The sequence below is a fragment of the Epinephelus moara genome, chromosome 16 (genome assembly GCF_006386435.1).
Source record: "Epinephelus moara isolate mb chromosome 16, YSFRI_EMoa_1.0, whole genome shotgun sequence".
In the NCBI taxonomy this organism is placed as follows: Eukaryota; Metazoa; Chordata; class Actinopteri; order Perciformes; family Serranidae; genus Epinephelus; species Epinephelus moara.
Window position 1 is genome coordinate 23,758,635 of NC_065521.1, and position 22,012 is coordinate 23,780,646.

Genomic DNA, 22,012 nt, shown 5'->3' on the forward strand with positions numbered 1-22,012 from the left:
GGCACTTTTCTACACTGTATTTGGGATTGTCCACTCATTTGGCCCTTTTGGAGTAAAATCCTCAGACACATGAATGAATGGCTCGGTAAAGCATTGCCAGTGTCTCCAAGACTGTGTCTATTTGGGGACAGTCACAAGTGCATAATGTGTCAAGGGATGACTTCTCAGTTGTTATGGCTGGAGTCATTACAGCTCCAGAAATAAAAGAATGGGTCAACTATATGGCAAAAACTGCCTCTTATGAATCCATGCTGACTAGGATGACTAACCGGGCTCAAGGACCAATCTAGGGGGGATTTTTGGAATTATTTTGCATTGTCTCGGGGCCTGGAAGTGTGATCATTGTTTTGTTCTGCCCTGCCTATTTTTTGTAGGTTTTTTTTTTTTTTTTTTTTTAAATATTATCACTATTAATTTGTATGTGTTTATTTATTCAAATTTAATTTCGTTATTTTGATTGTTGTTTGGCAGGCTGGGGCTGGTGCTGTCCCCCCCTTTTGTACATATCTCTATAACCTTGTTTGTATTGTGTTACTATTTATGTTTGTCAAGACTGAATGTCTCAGTTGATGTGTACAACTGTAATGTACTAACCAACCAAAATCAATAAAATATTTGTTTACTGTGTTGTTAAAATGGCATTAAAATGCGTGAAGAGTGCATTATAACTTGTTTGGGACCCAAAACTCAAAGTTTAGGACTTGAGATTTGACTCGGACTTGAGGGCAAAGACTTGAGACTTACCTGTGACTTGCGCAACAATGCCTTTGTCCCATCTCTGATAAGAAATACACAGACCTATCAGTTCATCCTTACACTGATAGAAGCTACCCTCTCCCTCTGTTACAGTGACAGTGCTTGGTGTTAATAGACATGTCAGAATTTGCTGTTGCGGCCACAGTGATGTATAGACTAAAATAGGTGTGAACAGCCAGTGCTTCCTAATGGACGTTTCTCAAGTGTAGATAATTTGTGGCACAGTCATTTTTCTCTCTGACACCAGCAATTTATCCTGCCCTTGGCTCTGTAAGCCTGCCACTGCTCCACACTTCATATCTTTTCTGCAGGCTCACTGGGTGGTGTTTTACTTGAACTAAATAGACAACAGACCTTTTTGTTGTATTGCATGGTATTGTTCATAATTCAGACAATTCATAGGTAAAAGGTTTTGTTAACTCTGGGTAACCTTAGATTTGAAGTGTCAGGGGGTTGTGAGGATAATCCTAGACACTTTGGGAAACTGTCAGTGTCAAGTTGAACTACCATTTGCTGTGGTTGGATGGCAGTTAAACTACATTCAATATCAGTAGCTTTTTCAGCTACCGACCTTGGGTCATGTAGTTTATGTAGTTAATAACAAACTACATATTCATAGTATTCTCAGGATGTTTTTTCCATATAATATGGTACAAAGCCACAGCTTATTGGCCATGGTTTAAACTCAGTGACAATCAGCTATTTGACTAAAATCCCCTCTGATTTGCAACCACGATGTCTGTGATTGAATACTTTGAATTTCTCAAAGAGTTTGGCATTTTCCTGATTCAACCCCAACAGTTGCTCCCAATCCTCTCCTTAAACACATCCTGGGCTGCCTGCGAGGATCGACCATGCCCTCAGTGTTAGTTCAGTTGTACCTCTGTGTAACAATATATGATGCCAGACTCAGATTGTGATCATTTCCTGTGGATATAGTTGAACCAGTTTCCGAAACTAGTTTTACTTTAGCAAGCTAAATTCTTAAGGAGTAGTGAAGATGTAGTTTCACTGCTTTTCATTGTGAAGTAGCCAGTAGTTTGTTAAACTACAATTTTAATGCAGTTTCCCCGATGATGGACACTGTGGATAAACAGTGCAGGTGCACTCTGGACAGAGGTGATTCAGAGAGCAGCTCACGGCAACATCCCCCCTCTGTCACCACAACAGTGCTCGGAGTGAAACATGAGGCTGTCAGAAGGTGTGAGTCAAACAAGGACACAGATACTGTGTGAAGGATTAGAGTATTTAGAGATGCAATGTGCTACTAGTGTGTCAGACGCTGAAGGATATCCTGCGGGAGTGACAGTTTGTTTTTCCAACGATAACTTTCTTGACTGTCATCATAGCATAAGAGTATTATGCGTCAGTGTCAGATTGTCACAGTGAGGGTGTTCGGTGATTGATTTCAAAACTGCTGCAGTTTTTACTGTACATCATGTTCCACTGTGTGAGTTATAACTTGAAAAAAGAGGACATACTCACTCTGCTGTACGTGCTAACCCTGGGCAATTTTCTGCTTCCATCATAAGACCCCCCCAAAACACATGCGCGCGCGCACACACACACACACACACACACACACACACACACACACACACACACTGCATCAACTGACAACATGTATGCACAGTATGCTTCCTGTCTCCTTCAATTCACTCATGTGACTCACTTTCCAAGGGCTGACTGCTGGGATCAGTTGCCATGGCAACCGCCGATCATATGATGGTTACTCACCCTGTGAGCGTTTTCTCTTTCTTTTTTATTTTTTTTTTTCCACCCTCCTCTCTAGCACCTACAGGCGTTCTGCAGCACGTCTGTGAATGAGCCACTGAATTTAAAGTTCAACATCCTCCCCTCACAAAACACAACTTACCATGAGCCTGGTTTTCCTGCCCGTGGCGGTTCGTAGCTTCTGATGTGTGACTCAACTCATGTAAACACGTAGTTTATCACACCTTTAAATTATGCAACAGCAGACACAATGTTCTCTGCCTCCTGTCACAGCCAGGATTCTGCTGCAGTATTACTCACCTTAAAGCTGCATGAATAACCACAGGTTATGTTTTTCAGAGTGACGGCCCTGGATCATTGAGGCAGGCGCTCAGGATGAGGCAGGGAAAAAAAAAAAAATCCCATCTGATAAATGGTGCCACAGGCGGAGAAATTTCACTCTCGGTGCAGCATCAACACTCTCCATCATAACAGCTCTGACCTGAAACATCTTGACCTTGAGCTGCCTCTATTTCTATTCGTCTCACACAGCAGCAGAGAGGGTCGTTCTGCAGCGAGGCCCTTGGATCCAGCTTTAATATTTCACATGTTGTTAAACTGGAACACAGAGTGGAGGGGTAATGAGCCATCAAACTGGGCTGTGATTTACTGAGCCTTTTATCTATAAGAGTTTGTAGAATCGGACGGCTAAAGACCCAGTTAATAGAGAAGAGACAGACGGACAGTGGTGCCCCTAGAAATTTTTCATAGGGGTGGCCAAATGAGGAAGATCTTGGGGTGAATTTGAAGGAGTAGGCCTACATTGACTGTAAGGAGCAAAATGTTTACTGGGAAAAAGCCTCAAGTTTAGGGGAGGCTTGTGGGTACCCATAGAACTCATTTTAATTCCAATATCTTAAGGCAAAGTATTCTCAAATAACGGTTCATATGTTATCCTACAAATTAGCACCCCATGAATGACATTATGTACTTAATGTTATTAGTTGTTGTGGTTAGGTTTAAGAAAAATATCATAGTGATGACGTACCTTAAAATGACTCAAAGTTCACACAGTTCCAAACACAAGTCTTCTGGGGTAAGTCCTGTGTTTTGTGACCCATACACCATCCCAACCTGCCACCTAACAGGGCTGCTTCCTTCTTTAGTCATAATCACATTGGTCACATGATTGCAGCCTTCCCAACACGTGACTTATTCACAAATTTCTAGCTCATGATTATGAGGTATAACTTTTGGTGCAAGGTACCCTATTGTAAATGGCCATACCAGTTGTTCTCTTGCCAGAATTTTCTTGCCTAAATTTGGAGTGTTATTTAGGGTCCTTGCTGACAAGCTTTTCCAACATGGTTGGTACCAATGGATTTCTTAAGGTACCTAGTTTCACAACACAAAATGTTTGGTCTAACTTAAAAATGAGTGTGCCATATCCTCTTGAAGACAGTAATATCAGCCTCCAATTATTTTGGGTGGGGAGGTCAGATGCCCCCCCCGCCGACTGCAATCACTCAAAACTGATTGCAGTCAAATAGAAGACATTAATCCAAAAATACACCATCAAATATTGACTTAATTCTGGATGTGAAACGGGGCTTTTGAACAGGTGAGAGATAACATGTTTCCCTGCATGTTACTCAATGGGATCTTATTCTTCAGTTTGAGAGCAAATTGTGAATGGTGGTAATGTTTATATATACGATAATATTGTGAGAATCCCATTCACCATCAGCGGAGCGCCAGCCCTTATCTCCAGCCTCAGGAGAGCCAGGTTGCTAGGTCACAAATTAAACATGCTGACGAACACTGGCGGGCAAAATCTGATCCTTGTCTCGGGGGGTGTTTCAGTGCGGCTGAGCCTCGTTGGCACTCACCATTCAACTTCCTCTCTCTCTCTGCTCCCCCCTCAGCCTGCTATGAGTGGTGCAGTCCCAGCTCCGTCAATGCACTGACACCTTTGCCTACACTCCCCTCTGGGTGTGAGAGTGTTGCCATTAGAAAGAGATGGACAAATGAGGAGGGAGGGATGCTTCAGCGGGTCCCCTGACTGGCTAGCTGCTGCTTTTCTGTGCATGAAGAAGAAGAAGACAAAAAACGCAGCTGTAACCATGTTGACTCAGGTTTAACACCAACAGAGCACACTGACCTATTGCCAATGCAACCACACCAAAAAGGTGTTTTATATTTCTCGTTTGCTCATTAAAACTATAATAATCAGTTCACTGGTGTTACTTTAATATTCCCAGACAGATTTCTCATTAAGTATTCCTCCCCTGCCCTTTTTCCTGTTTCCCTTTTATCGCCTGTCCCTGCTGTTGAATTGACTAAAGGCTTATTAGCACTCTGGTAAAGCTTTACTCCTCTTCCCTAGATAAAGAAATATACACAAAAGTCATGACCGCAAGAGGAGAAGCAGGAATATTGACACCTGTGATGAATGTGCAGCGGTGAAATCGATGGCAGAGATTTGGCCTTGAGACCGTGTAATAAGCACAAAATTAAGCTGGTGACGCAGGATGTGCATGATGGTTCGACACAAGAAACCTTCATAAAGACAACAATAGCATCTGAATTTGAGGCTGTATTTTTTTTGTATGAGAAGGAATAAGTCTGGCCTGTTCCCAGAAGAATGGACAATAAAACTGTTCAATGAAAAACAATTCCGCAGGGAGAGTGAATTTACTACAGAGGGAGCTTTTATGAGATCAGAGAGGTGACAGCAAAAATAGAACTACTATAAAATCCTGCCACTGGCATTGCATCACTCAAACATTTCAAAAGTCAGCATGAAGTCTCAGCTGTACAGAGAAACCTGTCATTTGTCCATCACTTAACTTCACTGACATTTACAGTATAAGTATAGCACCGTCAAGTTTGTGAGGAGGGCGGTCAGCTCCACAGAGCTTTACTATTCACTTTCACAAGATGGTGATATGCCAGTTGGTTTAAAGTTTTGGCTGCTCTTTCATGCATTGAGTGTGAAAAAAGAGCCATAGCGACCTAACGTTAGCTTATAGCTCCAAACCAGGCTAACATTGGTGCTACGGGTCCAAGTGACTAACGATAGCTAAAGGTTACCCTCTAAGACACTGAGGTGATTATGAAAATGAGCAGAAACACTATTTACAAAAATAAATGGAAAATAAAAATAAGTCACAAAGCTCATTTTGAAAAATGTCTGTTTATTTCCTGTCAACTCAACAGTAACGTTACTGCCTTTGCCTCCAACTTCAGTGGTCACACTTTTTTTGTCCTTAAGTTAGGTATTTCAGTTAACGTTGTACATATTTTTAAATAGTATTTACCCCTTTGCTTTTTCTTTTTTTTTGTTTTTTTTTTTTAAGTGTTTTTGATCATTTTCACACCTCAGTGTTGTAGATAAGGTCTGACCATTAGTGGCATTTGCTCGTCAGCCAGTGTAGCACTAACGTTAGCCTGAATTTCAGAGCTTAGCTATAACGTTAGGTGAGTGTGGTGCTTTTTTACACTTAGTGCTTTGAAGAGCTGCCAAAAATATAACTCACAATGTCTTGTGAAAGCGAGCAGAAAAGCTAGAGCTGATCACCCTCATAACCTTGATGATGCTTTTCTTTATTTTAGTAGCTAAGCAAGCTAGTTGACCAAATGGCTATTAAAATACTCGAAACCCATATGTACAAAAACCAACAGTAAATACTAACATAAATACAAAGCTAACTGTGAATAGTGCTAACAAATGGATGAAAAAGCACTTTGATCACTGTGGTCTGAGGCAAAGGTACTGTAAAGTTGGCAGGAAGTAAACAGACGTGACGTCTGTAAAACTGATGTCACACATCATTGTGCAAGTAGATAATATAGAGATTGTTTCATTCATATTGGCAGAGTTCTTTGAAAATGATAATTCACATTATGAAGGTTTCTTCAAATGGAGAATAAATCCTGTTCTGCAAACCACTGATGCCAAATTCCTCTGTTAGTGCCTCATGCCCTGTGGCAGCCTATAACATGTGTGTGTGGGTGTGAGAGGAGAGGTGGTTGCTAGAAATACATCAGACAATTTAACATGTCAGCAGAATTACCACATCAGTTATCTATCCTCTGTAGAACATGTGATGGAAATATTGTGCGGCGCGTTTGGAGCAGTTATAATGAAGCAGCCTGGCTGCTTGCTTTGCAAAAGGCAGAAACTAATGTGAATGTTCATTTATGAAAATCAGCGAATTGTGAAATGAAACAAATGTCACAATTCTTGTTTTTGGCGCGCAGTGTTTCCACTGGCTACGTGAACATGACTTTTAAAGGTCACAGCGTAAAGTCATCTCTTTTTGGTGATGTAGTGTGAACACTGGTCATCCTGGTCCTGCCCTCCAGTCTAACAGATGGCTGTTCCGACCCTGCTGTTCGAGGCTGTACAGTAAGACATACACAAACAGCAAAGACTTCCTGCTAGTCCATAGATCAATGTGCAATCATCCTTATGCATAATGAAAACTCATTAGGCCTTGTTGCTATTAATGGGCCAATATGCCCTGAAAGAAACAAGAAAACAATCAGGCGAGAGCTAATGTCCCTCAGGTTTATGCAAATCCTGTAAACTGACTAAACGTTAACTCACATTATTTGTAGTAACAGTTTTGCTTTTTAATGCAATGCAGCCAAATTTATAGAACCTTAAATACCTCAGCACTGTGGTGATATGCCATAGTGATCAGAGGAGCATTTCTAAACACACTGACATAATATACCAAAACTGCTCAGACCCATTCAGTGGCCTGTAAAACGTCCACCTCAGACTGTGGACACTTCTCTGCCACCTCATGATGACTAATCTGCAGCGACTGGTGCCAGGAGGGCACCACAGTGCTTAAAGGAGCAGAGCATACACCGTCTTTTATGTAACGACATAAAAGACTGTGAACAAAATGTTTGCGCCCTGCCTGTTGTGACCCTGTCAGCTGTGGTCTTGTCAAAAATCCGTACTCCCTGGGGATGATCAGGCGGGTGTGTATGTGTGCATGGTTGATACTCGTACTTTGTACAACTGTATTAACCAAACTCCCCGTGTTTCTGCTGTCTTTATCTCTTGGTTAATCAGCCTCAACCACAGCACATGCTGCAGTGCAATTAAGAACAGGGAATGTAATGAGGTCTTTCTTTGTCATGTTTCTCTAAAATCCCTGTTACATCCAAAGTAGTTCCACAATTTAAATACAACAACATGCCATGCCTACGTTGGGTATCATTATCTCACCCAGCTCCCCTACATTTAGAAAATGTATGCAGTGAGGCTTATTTATTCACAAAGGAACGGACCTATGAGATTTAAAGGCCACTGCTCACAAACATACCACAGTGTGACTCATGCTCCCCTGCCTCTAATACATCAACCAGCAGCGCTCTGTAAGAACTTTAGTGCCTTGACTAAGCTGCCCAGAATAAGGAAAAGCCAAGACGACAAACTCTTTTCACCAAAGGAGATGATTTTTTTTAAATCCAGCATTTGCAGGAGGTTAAAAACTGTCAGCAAGCATTACTTCTGGAGCAAAGTCTGTGCCTCTTAATAGGTTTTGGTTGAGTGGGTGAAAGATATGGCGTGTGTTACGTTCAGAGACTCACAGGAAAACGATGTACAGGCTCTTTAATATAGTGCTCCTGGGATGACATTTTTTCTGTTGAGCAACGTGGAAGTTAGCATCGCCTTGGTTCCCTCGTCAAAAAGCCTACGGGATTTTTCCATTAGATTTCAGATAATTGCAGAAAATAATGTTTGTGATTCTTACACATTTTGTTCAGCAAGATCATCTTTACAAATGAGCAACACTTTTTTTTTTATTTTTAAAGTCTAAATGCAATCGTCAGTCAATTGTCTAAGCTAGTGTTAGGCTATAAATGAACCACACTACAGTTGCATGACTTAACATTCGTACCACAACGACACTGTAAAGCTGTGTTCGGCATGATGATGTTTCGGTAGTCTCATTTAGCAACTTCTTAGCATCTTTGTTAAGACACATAAAAGCCTCAAAATTCCTGAGTGGGGTGTTTCCTGACATATTTTATGACGTAGAATAAAATGTGAAAATCTTTTTGGCTCTTATTTTAGGCATGTAACCAAAAATCTATTCAAGAACCCCGTTAACTATGAGATGGGGGAACAGGGAGTGCTAATATGCTAATTTCCAGTATTTAGGTCTCATTCCTGAAGCATTGTATATCCATCCATATTAAAATTCCACTGTTATTGTGACATCATTTGTCCAGGTAAGTTATGCATGAAGCAGCATTGGAGAATGTATGTGGTTCTGAAACAAACATTAAGACAACAAAACAAACATTTAACCATAACAGTAATTACCAATATAAAGTCTATGCAGTCTTTAGATGGCAAATTTAAAACCTTCTGTGTGTGCTTCTTTCCCCATAGTTTCACACTCCAGGCTCTTGGTGTGATCTTGCTTCTAGAGAGATCCTTACAGAAGTCCACTTGTCACACAGCAAGCTAATTCAAAACAGATGCAGTTTCTAAGTAACATGGGAGAGATGTAAATAAGTGATAATCTCCAAACTGTCACTTACAGTGTGCTGTTCAGTTTGTGCATCAGTTACAGGCACTCTGCCACATATTCCACCTTTACAGAGCTTATAATGAACAGAGAGGTGTTCATTCAAGTGTATATTTATTCCTGAAGTCATAGTTAGTGGTGGTGGTGTTCTACTGTATTGCATTATATTGAGATGTGTTTCTAATATTTCCCCCCTCATGTTTCTAAATGAGGGTTCGGAAAACAGGCAATTACAAGATTGATAATAAACATACAATTAAATTAACACTTTTTTGACAGTGTCAATCAAAGCAGAACATTATAATCTTTGTAAAGGTAGACTTTATGGCTGTGCTGTCGATTTTAGGGTTGTACCAAGTCATGTGGCTCAGTGTAATCTTATGATGAAAATCATAATTCTGCAAAAGCCACTGTGATATTGTTGCACCCTCTACTGGTTAGAAATGAAGCAGCATCATATAATGCATAAGAGATTGTTTGAATACAGTTAGTATCCTATGTATATCCACAGTGTGAAATGAGAATAGGGGAAGTGGTCAGAGCAAACCTGCACTCACCAATGTTATTTCTTAAAAAGAGGAGTTTACTTTGTGATGTTGTTCTGTTCACTGGGGTCCGTTTAGTCTGTTGTTCTATGAGACCAGTGAATGACAAATATTGATTGATTTTCCAAAGGTTTGCACAATCAGTCTCATGTCTCAGAACGATTAGCATGGTAATCTCCTCTCCTCCCTCCATCTCTTCTCCGGCTGTCGAGGCAGGCTGCTGAGACCTCTGCTGCGGAGGGAGGGCTTCACTGCCATCTGGGCTGCAGCAGGGAGTGGCAACCAAGACACACATTCAGCCTTTATGTACCATTAGCAAGACACATGGAGACGTACTCTTGTACAAGGAAGGATGACAACATAGAAAAGCAAAATAAATCAAAACAACAAAGTGTGGTTTTAATATAAATCAAAGGCTTCGTCACTGAAAACACTCACAGTTACAACAAACTAGGTGCTTAATGGGTTGTTTGGAACTGTGCAGCTTTGCAGAGTACCTAGCTTCAAGGTCTGCTGTGAATTATTGTGGGATGACAGCATGCTGCAGGCCTATGTTTACTTTAGGAACCTCCAGAAAAAGGCTGTTCTTCAGAGTGAGTAAGTAGTAAGGTGGTGGTGTATTCAGATCAGCTCCATAAATAAACAAAAGCCAATTATGCTTTTCTTGAATAGAAAAGAATACAGTGGTTTGTGCCATTAAAATCCTGAGTTACGAGTCTAACAGCAGGGTGACAGGGAGCCTAATGAGCATATACGTGCACACGAACGCCACACAGGGGGATAAAGTAGAGTACAGTGAGAGTCCATAAATGTGGATTTCTAAATGTGGTTGGTCACTGCTGGGCTTTTCAGCTGAGAGCATGTCTGATATACCTACCCTGCTCTCCAGCCTGGTTCCCTCCCCGTGTTCAGATTCATGTCTTCATCAGTAACAAGGCCAACAGTCACTGTGATAAATTCTGCTGTTGTTCAGACGCCCTCATACAGAGTCTGGCCGGCTGCCAGCTCTATCAGCAGACAGCTCTGTCTGTACACCTCCTCTTCTTCCTCTTTCTCCTTCTCCTGGAGACAAACGACCTCATCTCTGCCATCGCTCTGTGGCCGCCATCGATTATCACTGCACTCTCATCGCCTTGCCCTCCCCTTCTGCCTCACTCTCATTTAATTCCTTGTTTTCTTCACACCCTGTTTCATTATCGATTCGAATGCGGGGTGACAAGAGCTCGATGTCTCTTTTGCAGTGTGCTTTTTTCTAACAGCAATAGTAAAGCCTGCAGGCTAAAAGCAAAGATAGTAACTGCAGGAACAATCCACTATATATTACCGTGCTTTTCCCAAGCTGTTGCTTTGACAGGATGGTTCAAATGATTAAGCAAGAGTGTCACTCTTGCTGTAAAGATGCTTAACTGTGGGGTCAGCAGCATGTTGCCTGAGTTAAAATCAGCCACCTCAGCCTTGAAAGCTGGCAACAGTCTGCCATTAAAACCATAAACAACAGAGTAAAGGGTGAAATGACCTGGTCATAAAATCTGGCTAGTCACTGGGTTTGATGTACAGTTCTGGGCTCTATAAAAACCGCCTTTGCTCTGAGCTCCACGGCCATTAGTGGGAATGATTATCGCCATATATTTCAACCTGTAGTCGCCTACTGAAGTTTTAGGTAATAGCAACTCCAAGGTCTTGCTTGTGACAGTAGGGAAAACAAATGATTATTATAAGAGGGTAAAGGTAATTGGCCATAATTCACAAGGCCCACAAAAGACTTTCTGGCCGTAATCAAAGCTGGTTTCCATACACTGAAGGTGCCTGTTTGACAGGCCGTTTGTCTGGCTGCATGAAGTTGTTATACTCCCCGCATTCCATATATGTGCCAACTTTAAGAGGAAAAATTATTCTGAGTTGCACCATTTTAATGATATCATTTCACCAGTCACTACAATATCTAAACGTATATTCAGGCTTCAGGACAAAGATCAATTATAAGAGCTTGTTCTACACATTTACAGGATATAGAAGTCAAACGCTGGAGGAAGCATTTAGATCCTTTACTCAAGTAAACTTCTAATCCTTTACTTAGGTACAGCACATGATTAAATGTACTTATATTTAGAGGTGTGGACTCGAGTCACAGGATTTGGACCTGAGCCATACTTTGATGACTTTAGACTCGACAAAGTCAAAAAAGATTTTCAACTCCACCTGGACTTTAACACCAATGACTCGTGACTTCACTTGGACTTGAGCCTTTTGACTTGAAAACAATTGATACCTTCACCCCAAGCTCAAAGATTAAAAAGTATGTTGTTTAAAAAGTGGGCCATGAATGAATTCATTTCCCCTCATTTCCTGAATTAACTAACATTAACACTATTCATCCCCAGCAAGTCGACATTTAATTACCTAGATCCACTTTGTTTAAGCCGACAGCATCCAGTCAAGTTACAGGAGAGAACAATGAGGATCTAACGTTTCTGAGCACCAGTTGGAAAAAATATTGAAAAGATCATTTTGTTCATCCACATAAATTATGTGGTGATCAACAAAGAACATATATGATCACAGATGGAGACACAACAACTTCCAACAAACTTGTTTAAACAAATCAGTGCAAACTTTAAAAAGCATTTATGATTTTCGTAATTTAACATATCATTACTCTGCATTACCCACACATTACATTTAGTGAAGAGCGCATTAGGACTTGTTCAGGACTTGAAACTTAAAGTTTGGGACCTGGGCCTTGAATGCAAAAACTTGAGACTAACTGGTGACTTGTAAAACAATGACTTGGTCCCACCCCTGGTTATATTCCACCACTGGGGAATTGTTAAAAGCTGAACACCTGATTATCTTTCCCATTGCCAAATCATCCCCTACCAATAATATACAGAACTTTAATTTTTACCCTTCATATATCATCATAGGCCTTAACAGGACAAAGTTGAAGACATTAACCAATGGCAAACATTTGTATTCACTGTTCATTAATTAAAAAAACATTGCAACACATCTAATTGTGGTTGATATGACCGTTAATCACCACTAGATGGTATCATTAATGTCACTGGGCTTTAGGAAGTGACATAATCATGATGACTTGCTGGCTTGAGGCTTGAAAGTCCATCCACATTACGACATTACAAGCTGCATTGTGGGATGGGTCGTCTCGCTCCAAACCAGGATGTCATCATCTCTGTACACAAAATACATGTATCAGCTGCTTGTGATGTTCATTGTGAATCTTAATGCTTTTTCTGATTGTGTTTCAATACACAGCAACAAGACTGAAGTGCATACACACATCTTGAATGGGCGTATACACTGATATCTGATACCAACCGGTATTCCAACAACTTAAGCAAGCTGGCCAGACAAAACAAATACTGGTTTCTGGGTGTAACTATAGATAGCATGAAATTAATTTAAGCAATAAAAGTCATATTACTCGTGTGTGCATGAAATATATTCTAGCTTCCTAATAAAACAGCAAGAAACTGCATTAAGCGAACTTAACTTCGCTGCAAGCCTTAAAAGCAAGGCAATAAAAATTTTATAGTGCTTTAAAAAAAAATGACACTTACTTTGTAAAACTCATGGACACACACACACTTCAATAAGCCCAGTTGCCTGTTTGATACACAAAGGCCGCTGCTCTCTAGTCTTTTCCCTCGGGGTCAAAGGTAAAGCCCTGACCTGGTGAGGCCAACATGCTCTTGTTAATAAAACAATAAACAGCAGTCTTCTCTCAATAACCCCCCAGCCAGCACCCTCACCAGCAGCGTTAGCTCTCTGCACTTTCATCCCCGTACTCTTAACTCAAACTGCAACTAGCAAACAGGCACGCAAACAGTGTGTGCACATACACATGCATCATTTTGTACATCATTCCAACCACAGGAGTATAAGACTCATGATCATGATGTATTCTAAATCCTGTTTACACATGAGTGCTTAAAGGGGAGTTCAATAAGACTTTATTTACTCTTTGCCCACCATATGGGATGTTCCTGAGTGTTTGAAATCTAAGATCAGTCACAGAGGGGGGCCCTGTGGCTCCCAGGACACCTAATACTCTGCGTGCTCCAGGGCCGGTGAGAAGAAAAAGAGCACAATTGGATTAGATACCAAAATAGGGTCAGTGTTTGTTTTAATCAATCTGGTGACACAGGGAGCTCTTGAAAGCACAGGGCAGGGAGAGCCTGGAGAGAGAGAAAACGAGAGAAAGAGGAAAGGAGGGAGAGTCAAGGAGACAGATAGTGAAAGGGAAGGAGAAAGGGAAAGAGAGAGACAGAGAGGGCAGCCAGGGTGATTGGTCCCCAGGCTATGGCTGGATAATGGAGACTAGAGGCTGGAGGGGAAGCTGTCTGGGGGGTGGCTGGCCTTTCAGAGTTCACTGTCAGGTCTCCAAACCAAGGGGACAGTGGTCACTTCCACTCTCCCAGCATCTGTCAAAATGAGCACTGACTTGCGGTGTAGCCAGTTTGTTTTCCACACAACACCAATAAACCATCTGACAAAGAGCGCCTCTGAAGAAACGAGCATCCGTGAAATTGACAGTATATCTGCTGAAGATGATTTGGATCAACAACAACTGTTGCTTTGTTGGTTTTGTGTTGACAGGGATTCAAATGAAGTAGTTGCAAAAACATTTGAAATCCGAGGCTGGGAACGTCAACTGTGTTGTCCCAGTCTGGGCTATCTGATTACCAAACGTTTTGGTAATCTTAGCAAACTGGATAAGAAGTTTAGAAAGTGAGAGTGCTGAGGCTTATGATTGAGGATGATAGCGAACACTACCAGGCACAGAGAGATCCAGTGTAAGTGCAAGGCTCTGGCTTTTTTTTCCATCTAGGTTGTTGCAAGATTACGCTCCCTCGCCAAGTCAGTGAATTGTGGCTCTTGGGGAGCGAATCGTGGTCGCAGCTGACTAGACTTTCCATGGCAGGGCTTAAACTCTTTACTGGGATACACCACTGAATTTCAGATGTCAAAAATGATTTTCCTGCGTCCCGGGACAAATTCAGTCTGTGTCAAAGGGGGGGAGCATATACTATCGCTTCCCATGGACAGAAACAAAAAGAGCAGTTTTCTTCTTGCCCATAATCTGTGATGTCACATCTCAGCTGCCTGAAGAATGAACAGGAGAAGACAGAGAGGTCGGTGGATTCTTGATCAAATAGATGTATTTTCTGGTTCATTACCAACCTCAGAGTCAGTCTCCAATTTATGGTCAGTGGAGTAGCTCCAGACTGTGGATCTAAGTGGTATTACAGAGTAATGCTTTAGCTGTCTGGCCTTGCGAGCTACTTGGTTATTTAGTTCCAAAAGCCCCATAGAGCTCATGACATATATAAATACTTTAAATGAGTGCTATTTCCCTTTCAATGCCACCCATGCACAGTCCACTGACTGTGTAAAGAAGAGTTTAGTTACACATATAGTAGGAAAGTAAAAACAAGAGCATCTACCTCAAAATAGTTTGGAAACACAAATCTTCATCACATTATTTCTGTGTGACGTTGCACAAAATCAGTTGTAGTGCCATATATTTTCATCTAGTATGCCATTTTTCTGCTGTGTGAGTATGTGCATGTTTGTGTGCATGCCTATAAATAAACAGTGTACTTGTGTGTTGGAGAGAGGCGAGAGAACTACAGCAAGAGCGAGAGCGTCCCAACTCCTGCATAACCATCAGCCCTCTCCGTGGTGTTTGGTAATGGTATCCCCTGGTCGGAAGTGCAAATCCAGCTGCTGCGAAGTGGCCATAAATTAGATTTTCTGAAACTTGGTGCAGACATAGTCTCCAGTGTGTCGTTTACTGGAGCGCCCAAACCCCACTCGCCAACTGCAGCTTTCATTATCATTACCTAAATCCCTTAAACTTTCGCTGATCAATTGTCACATACCTTAAGTTATCTCAGTTGTGCATCAGCTCTTTTTTTTCCTGCTGCAGGGCTTCTTCCCTACAAGTTGAGGCAACAAGTTAGTTTCACTTTAACTCAAACCTGCAGCGGTGCAATTTATCTATTTTAAAAAAGCGGAGACATGTTGAAAACATTACAACTCGTGCTTTTGCTCTCTGAGCCTAGAGGTTAGTGTGATGTGCCTGCTGAAAGCTTTTCCAAATCACAGAGAAATCAACTGAGTAAGTTCAGATTTTTGCAGCTGCTTTCTATTCCTCAATGTGCAGAGTAATTCCAAACAGTTTATTTTCTATCCAGCCACTTCAGCCCCCAAGGTCATTTGCTTTTTCTCTTTCTAAACAGGCAGAATTCTCACATGTCCTTTCTTGGTGGAACTCCACTCAGTCTAATTCGCTATGCTGGTCTGTTCTTCCCCAGCAGACTTGTGACAGCCTCGTTCAAATGTGTCAGAGTTCCTTTAATTTACAGACCTCATCTTTTGCCTGAGATCTGATGACAAAACAACAGGGTCACTCTCAGCTGCATGAAGCCTTTTATGCAGATTATTGAACACTCAGAATATTGATTGAAAATGATGTCTTTATAATATATAGCTTAGAGATTCCACAAACCTTTCTGTGTGCTGTGCTTAAATGTCTGTGCATATAAATACTGTAATTGTATGTCCTGCACGATGAAAAGAAATGTGAAAGCGAAGGATGAGTCACAGCAGAGACAAAACACTATAGCCACCACGCTGGCTTCAGTGAACTGTGGGTGAAGTGGTGCATTAGTGTCTGAAGTGTCTGGGTGGCTGTTTGGGGGGTCGTGCTCTGTGCCCAGGCCCTCGGGGCACCAGTAGCAGGATGGGCCTGAGCATCCGCTGAGAGGATGACCCCAGCTATCCCTGTGGAGTTTGGCTTGTACAGCTGTATCTGATTGGACAGGAACAAAGAGCTGTGCTGCACCAGGGGGTTTGGTATTTAACAGATATAAGAAGTGATCCTCTTGGACAAGAATCACTACTCCTGTGTTCCCAGTAAAACATTGATTGTGTTGGTCTGTATTTCTGAGAATGATGGGAAAATGTTTTAAGGAAACATTTTTTTGTGTTTCTGCAGGGTAGACATGATGGCTGTTAAAAGTATAACCAATCTTGACATTTTACCAGCAGTCAAAGGTGCAGATTTTAGGGGGGATGCAGGGGACACGTCCCCCTCAATATTTAGAACATGTGCATTTGTCTCCCCCAGTAAAAACATGAAAGCAGCAGAGGACTTTTATTTTTTTTTTTACAAAATTAAAGACATTTACAGCATAAATTGATGCAGAAATGGCACAAATTGGTGCATAAAAATTCACAAGAATGCTGGAAATTAAGGGTTTGATGGTCAAAATTTTCTGGCAGATGACCCACAACCCCCCCGTTTCATTTGTGTCCTCCCAAATATGAAACAAAACCTACACCCTTCCCAGCAGCACTAACGTTAATGCACATTTTGAGACTCATTTTTTGAATAATGCTTCTATTGTAGCCTTGTAAGAAAAGGAAGAATGGATGCTCTTCATATGAGTTCCTGTATTGTTCACTACATATAATTGAATATATGAATAATGAAAAATCACAGTTAGAAAACTGGTTTTGCTCAGTGTGTTTTGTTCCTATTTCTCCTGGTCTGCAGGAAATGCTTTTAAATGCAATTTGTGAACCAAACTTTTATTGTTCAGATGAAGTTTTGGTGCTGTGTGATGAACCAAAATTTAAACATATTCTCTGAGATATGCATGACAGACTATCTATCTATCTATCTATCTATCTATCTATCTATCTATCTATACATTTGTGCGTTATTCTTCAGGTTATTTTACATTTATTAGGCTCGCAGGCAGGCCTGGAAAATCCACCACAGAAGAGCAGCTACATCTTTCACACCTTGACTCATTTGTAAAACTCATTAAGTATCACAATCCAACAAATCCTCGTGACACCACCGATAGCACCAGAGAAATATGAGCGCGTTAATTTGGTTATAATTTTGCAACTGTCATCTCTTCCCTCAGCTCAGCTCGCAAAAACAGACAGATTTATTATGAGGCGCTCCGACAGAGAGAAAAAAAATCGTGTTGTTCTTCCGCGTACTTTCATAAGTATTTATCCAGAATATGGCTGACAGGTTTCATCCAAAAAATGTGAGAAAGCTGGTGAGCTACCGGAGACCTCCTGTGTGCGTCACAAGTTTTCTCATTTGATGCGCTGGAGACGGAGGCCGCTGCCAAAGCCGCAGGTCCTGTCTGGAGCCTCAGGATTACAGACCTGCGAGTGTGAGTGTCGTCTGTACGTCTGTCACAATGCCAGAGCCATCACACACACACACACTGTCACACACATACACACACAAGTAAAGGCGGACACCTTTATGATAATTGATTACCAATATCGCAGCAAAAGTCAATCTCAAAATTTTCCATAGAAAATCGGGTTTGTAGTTTTAAAGCTTAAAGGCCAACTGTAGATTTATATTTAGGTTTGCAGTTGTTAGGCTACTATAAAAAGTTGCCTATGCCTACTCTGTAATATTCCGTAAAATAAAAAGTGAGGGAAAAAATAGTTTAGGTTACTCCCTGACATTTTTTTAAACAGAGTGGGTTATTATTTTGCGATGTTAGGCTATAGTCTGTAATGGCTGTAAGCTTTTTGTGAACACAAAGAGTAAGGAACATTTTACTTATTTTGTAGGCTTTTTCTATAGGCTATTATCCTATTTGATTTTAATTTATTTTTTTCTCCTTTCAAATTGTTCTCCTAATATAATTAGCCAGCCATAAACTTATTTTTTCTCGCTGTAAAAATCATAATTCAGATAGGTTTACTGAATTTTTTAAGTTAGCCTATTCAAATGATTAGGCCTATCCTTTGTTCGTCTTGTTGCTCAAATTCATTTTAACACAGTAGAAAGAAAACTGTGAGACGATGTGAATTCCCAATCCTGCAGTCAAACATCAGAAAAAACTCGTTTCTTTAAATCATCGTTGGAAAAAAACTAGGTTAATTTATCTCCGGAAAATAATGCCAAAGTTAATCTGTGCAGGAGATGTTAACAAAAAGGGGAGTTCATACACCTGAAAAAAATATTTCCACCCAATATTCTGTATTTAGGCTATTACCGCTAACGAAAATATGAAAAAGAAATGGATCAATAATGATTATTAAAGTGTTATTGGCCGGAAAAATAAACTCTTTGCTGAGTTTATGCACAGTTAAAAGGTGCGTTATTTGGTCAGTTTCTGCGTGTGTATTCCAGCTTAATTGCAAAGCAAATTTAAAGGTCTTTATTCGCTATTTAACCCACATTTCCACTGTAATGTCACACTTATAGTCGGATTTTAGCTTTTTAAATTAGTTAAATGATATGTTTTAATACGGATATAGGCTACTAAGTATCATAAATAGCCTACATTAATATAAATAAGCTTAATAAATAGCCTATATGGTACAACAACTAAAAAAAATCACATCATTATACTACAGCCCAATTAATTTATTTTCCTGTTCTATCTTTTTAATTTATTTCTATTCAAGGTTTAAATTGACTTTTTCTAATAGCCCACTATTCCTGACTGACAGCTGGATGAACACAGGTGCTGCTTGCCTTGATCCCATGGACACTTTGAATCTCCTCACCGGAAACCCGCAGTGTGTGCGGGGCAGGAGGACCTGAGGAGGTTCCTGTCCTCTGGCTCTGGATAATGAAAATCCCATGATCTGCAGTCAGTGCTGTTTATCACTGCGCGACCACCTCTAATTCAATCCGAGACCTCGGGTCACGGACAGTGTTGGAGTATGTTATAGAAGCAACAAAAACAGCATCATTCAATAAGATTATAGTAATTACTCACCGCTGAATGATCCAACAATGCGTCCTGCGGATGCGTCCTGCTTTTCCATCTGTAGGCTATGTCAGAAGTAGGCTAATTTATTACCCCAACCTTAACCTTGGCCAATAATGGTCAATGCAAACAAATATACGCCTCCAAAAAATGTAGGCTGTTCTTCCACCTCAAGGAAATAGCCTTTATTGACCATCTCTAATCTGATGTTATCTTATTCTAACCTGCGTCAATAAAGACGGTGATTACCAGCCAGCTAATGTTTGACTTCAATATCTCAGGTTACCTAAAATAGACTGGATTAGATAAAGTGGGATTTTGATAGGCCTTTATAGCTATTAATTTGAACAATAAAACATTTAATTTAATATTTAGCCACATATGCTGACGGTTAGCTAAAGCAACGGCCTAACAATAAATTTGTTTTAACGGAAATTGCTATTTTTCAGTCTGCTCCGTTACGCATGCGTCACCGCCCAACTGGGCCTCTCCGCTCTCCGTCCACGGTTCCCGGTCCGCTTTAAAACACATTTAGGGATTATTTATTTTTAGCTCTGGCGTGTGTCTGCTGTATCGGGGCCTGAGCTGATGCGTCCAGATGGTTTTGCTAAGGTGCATGTTTACGGATTCCTGGAGATTGTGAGTAGGGAGCGAGGCAGTCTGTCCTTCATTAGGAGCCAGTCCTAGCAGAGAGGCATTTATCACGACAGACTGAGCTTTCATAACCTGGTGTTCCCGCACACACACGCAGCGTTTCTCTCCATTAGCTACTGTGTCGAGTAAGCCCTCATTCAGCTCCCTGTGACCAATATAAAAGAGGTTAAGTGTTCTTATTAAACTGCTAACATGACTTAGCATTAGCTAGCTAGCACCTGTGTGGAGCTGGTTGCCGTGGCAACCCGGGTTAAAGGAATACGATACCGCAGTGCAATCCTGTTTCATTGGCGTCTCACAATAGCTGCATTTATATCTATGCTGAAAAAGTTAAAGAAATAAAAAGAGTGAAGTGGCGGTTTTCATAGGTCATCTGTTTTGGGCCTCGTGAGCCTTTATGGCAGTTCTGTCTTGGATTTGAAATAAGTGCTCCCAATTTCTAAAACTACAGTGAAAAAGCAACACACAGCATGTGTTAAAGCAGAAAATCGTTTGTGATAAATCAACCATAGACTAGCTATGTCCAACATTTAATAAACTAAGGCTGCAGCACTGGTGATTTTGAGTGTGTCCGCACTGTTAAACATCAGGGTCCTTTGATTTAAAGATCTTCAGGGGGTTAATTGAGTAGCGTAATGTGTCATGATCTTTTTATTGGTGAAATGAATATGAAAAATCTTTCCCTTTTTTAATGTATTATGATCTGTCAGAGCAGTGTGGAAAATTGTATTTAAAGAAAAACTTGACTCTCTGAGGATTGGGTGCTGGAACCTTAATGCAACATTACAGTAAAGATCTGGCGTCCTTTCGTGTGGCAGTATTAGAAAGTGAAATTGGAGTGCTGCCCTGATCTTTACTTCATTAAATAATATACAGTATGTATACAGTAAAATTCAAAGTAAAACAACCAGCTATTGTGAGAAACTTTGTTCCGTCTTCCTGACAGATACGTACCCGGCTCATCTCGTGTGTTGTGGCTGTGGATCCTGACTGGCTTCTAACACTCACTGGGCTCCAGTGTGCTCCATGACGCCTCATACGAGGTCAGACAGAGGACAGCAACCCCACTTCCCATTTCCCTTTCGAGAAACCTCAACCCCCATTGCTACAGCAGACCAGCTTAAAGCTTCCCAGAATGCACCTCTCTTGTCGGCTGACCCCGGGGTCGGCAGCTGTCAATCACACCCTCAGCTGGCTCTGCAGCTTCTGGACATAGACTGGAGGATGTGAGGGAGGCCTCTGAGAGGAGCCCTGGCTCTGCATATGGGATCATCTCTGTGCATTCATGGCGGGTAATTAAATTAGCTATCCTTCTCCTATTCTAATGCAAACCTCAGGTTGAATCGCCACCCTGTACGTGAGAGGAAAGGCCCCAGGCGGTGATCGCCAGACAAAGACCGCCAGCTTGTATGAAGTACAGAGTTGTTCTTCTTTCTAGCTGGCTGTCTGTGTTAGTGTTCCTCTGGCAGGTCGAGCTTAATAACGTCTCCATCTACATGCTGTTGCAGGATCACACAGATTGTCACTGGAAAAGGTCAGATCTTTGTTTACTCTCTACACACATGATACACTTTATTCACTATTATAACATCACTAAATTATATATAAACTTTAAAAAGTGGGATTTTATGCAATAAAGAAGGTTTGATGACAGTTGTATCTGTTTGTACACATGCAAGCTGGTATGTACGAGAGAGGATGTAAGGTGTAACAGGGTGTGACAAAGCCCTGCAGACTGACAGCCAGGTCGAGAGGATGTAGTGGAGGAGGGAGGGGTGGAAGTGACTCTCTAGCCTGAGGGCTGCAGGGTGCGCGGTGAGAGTGCAGGGTCACCTTTATCCACGCTGTCTGTGCCCAGAGTTGGGAGGCGGCTGGGGGAGACCTGGGACTCCCAACAGGCTGAACTGATTTCCTGTGCAGGGTCATGCCCAGGACAGGTTTGGAGGACAAGGGTTTAGGACCACGGGGAGCATAGAGTGGAGCTGGTCACAGT